The sequence below is a fragment of the Cinclus cinclus genome, unplaced genomic scaffold (genome assembly GCF_963662255.1).
Source record: "Cinclus cinclus unplaced genomic scaffold, bCinCin1.1 SCAFFOLD_134, whole genome shotgun sequence".
NCBI classification, from domain to species: domain Eukaryota; kingdom Metazoa; phylum Chordata; class Aves; order Passeriformes; family Cinclidae; genus Cinclus; species Cinclus cinclus.
The window spans coordinates 95,001-97,500 of record NW_026912153.1 but is presented as its reverse complement, the minus strand read 5'-3'; the positions used below and the strand labels follow the sequence as shown (position 1 = coordinate 97,500).

The 2,500-nt window shown below is 76.4% G+C and overlaps 1 non-coding gene across 1 annotated transcript in view; it reads left to right on the top strand.

Moving 5' to 3' along the window:
- Positions 1-2,404: 2,404 nt before the first annotated feature.
- The window catches only part of LOC134057501 (5.8S ribosomal RNA), a 153-nt gene continuing 57 nt past the window's right edge, over positions 2,405-2,500 (top strand). Inside the window, exon 1 of the ribosomal RNA XR_009934323.1 lies at positions 2,405-2,500. This exon is cut by the window's right edge and continues 57 nt beyond it. This is a non-coding gene — a ribosomal RNA (5.8S ribosomal RNA).

Below are 2,500 nucleotides of genomic sequence, written 5' to 3'. Positions count from 1 at the left end.
CGGTCGCGGCTCGAGTTCTCCCGAACCCGGCTCTCCTTTGGCGCGCGCGAGAAGCCGCCCGTGTGCGAGAGGGAGGGGTGCTCGGCACGGCCCCTCCCGTAGGCGCACCCGCCCCTTCCCCTCGTTTCTTCGCCCGCCGGGCGACGGCCGGCCGTCCGGCCGTGGCTCGTCGGCGGCCGATGGCGTACGGCGAGGGGCCGAGAGGGCGCGGGAAGGCCTTCGGGGCTCGGAGGAGGCGGCTCCTCCGGCCCTTCCCGCACCGGGGATGGGGGCTTTGCCGCCCGGCAAAATCCCGCTCCTGGCCGAGCGGTCCCCCTCGCGCGACGGAGGAACTCCAAGGGCCGGGCCTCCGGGCGTTCCGGGTCGCGCCTCGCGGGTGGGCGCGCGGGTTGCGAGCCCGCCACCGGGGAGGCGCGGCCGGTGACGGCGGCGACCCTCGCTCCGTCGTCGGCGTGGCCTCTCGGTGGGGCGCGCGATGTTCTCGGTGGGGCCGGGCCGTGTCCCCGCAGCGGCGGGGCGGCCCGAGCCGCGGCGGTCCTCTCGGGCGCAGCGCCGGGCTACTGAGGGAAACCCCGGGCCCCGAGACGGATTGCCGCGGCGGTGGCGGCGGATGTCGGGCGCGCCCCCGCCGGTGGACGCTCCCCCGAGGGTGGCAGTGGGGGAGGCACCCCGGTGGGGCCATGCAGGTCGTTTCCCTCACCCCAGGGCCAGGTACCTAGCGCTCCGAGCCTCGGCGGTCCCCGAGATCCCTCGGCGTCGACAAACGCCTCTTGGGAGTCGAATGGGCCGCCGAGCCGGGCGGAGGTTTAAAGACTCGGGGGGCTCGGCGCGCCCCGCCGCGGCGGCGGCGGCGGCGGCGGCGGCGCGGGTTCCGGGCGGTGGCGCGGTGCTGTCGAGGGGTAGGGGGAGCTCCCTCCGCCGATGCCCCTGCGGTGGTGTCCGTTGTGACCGGCCGGGCTCGCCGTCGCCGGCGTCCCGCCGTGCGCGCGCGGGGGCAGCCGCGCCGGGGAGGGGCGCCCTGCCCCCCCCTCTCCGCGGCCCGCTCTCGGCGGAGAGGCCGCGGCGCGCGACCGGCCGCGGGGCCGGACCCGCTCGCTTCTAGACGGGCGACGCCGGCAGAGGGCGCGTGCTCTCTGCCCTACCTGAGCTGCGGGGTTGCGGCCGCCGGGCCCCGCCGCGCTCTCTCCCCTCGGCCGCCGCCGCAGGCTCGCGTGCGGCGCCGCGTCAGGCGCGACCGCGCCTCTTCCCTCGACGGCCTTCTCCTCGAACCGCACCGGCGCTGCCGGCCGCCGGCCGCCCCTGGCTTGGCCGCTCTCCCGACCGGGTGAGCGCTGGGTTGTCTCCTCCGTCGCCGGAGGCCCGGCGAGTGCGGGCGACCCCGTGCCGAGTTGGCGGCGTCGCCGCTCGGCGGGTGTCCCCCCTGGGGGGATGGTCTTGCCGGAAGGAGCCTGCCGTCGCCGATGGCCGTCCCGGCCCGGGCCCTGCCCGTCGTTTCCCCGTTGCCCTTCCCGGCCGCGTGTGGGCCGAAGGCAGGTGCCGCGGGCGGCCGCGGGGGCGCTTCCCCACCCGGTCCCTGAGTGGAAACGAGGGGAGCGGGTGTTGCCCCCCGGCTCAGCACCGTACACCTGCCGCCGGGCGCGTGCTCGCGGAAGGGGCCCCGACGGTGCGAAGCGGCGGCGGCGGTCCTGGGAGTGCGGCCGTGGCGGCGCCGGGTCTTGCCGACCGGTGGGCCTCGGGCGCTCGCGATGCCGGCTCGGGTCTCGGCGGCGTCCGCCTCCGGCGCCGGCGGCGGAGTGTGGCTGCCAGATGCTCTCCTTCTGACGGGGAGGAGCGGTCCCGCGCAGGGGTGCGCTGGTGGAGCGGTAGACGCCGCGTGGCGGTCTCGGGCGTTGTAAGGTCGCCGGGGAGAGCCGGCCCCGCGGTTGGCGCGGCGGTGTTCCCCGAGTCCGCGGAGCGGTGAAGGGAGTCGAGTTGTGAGCGGGGGCCGACGGTCGCGCCCCCGGCCGCGAACGCGTGTCGTCCCGTGAAAAAGAGGCCGGGCCGGGTTGCCGTGGCCCCGCGGTCCGTCGCGTTGCCGCTCAGCCTCTCCGTGCGGAGGTCGGGCCGAGCCCGGGCGCCTGGGCCGCCTCCGGAAGACGGCACGCGAGGTGGCGTCTCCCCTCGCGGGGGGAGGCGGTCGGGGGCGCGTGCCCCCCCGCCTTTTTGCCGACTTTCGGAGCGTTTCGTGGGGTTACTCTTTTTTTGCCCCCCCCCCCCGCCTTCCTCCTCCGTTTCTCTCTGTGTGCTCGTACGGTCGAAGCGGGGGCGCGCGCGCGCGCGTCCACGCCGAAACAGAAAAAGGGGCCGCTTCACGCGAGCGGTCCCGGCCCCTCCGCGCGTGCGGGGTCGGTGCCGAAAGCCAGACAACTCTTAGCGGTGGATCACTCGGCTCGTGCGTCGATGAAGAACGCAGCTAGCTGCGAGAATTAATGTGAATTGCAGGACACATTGATCATCGACA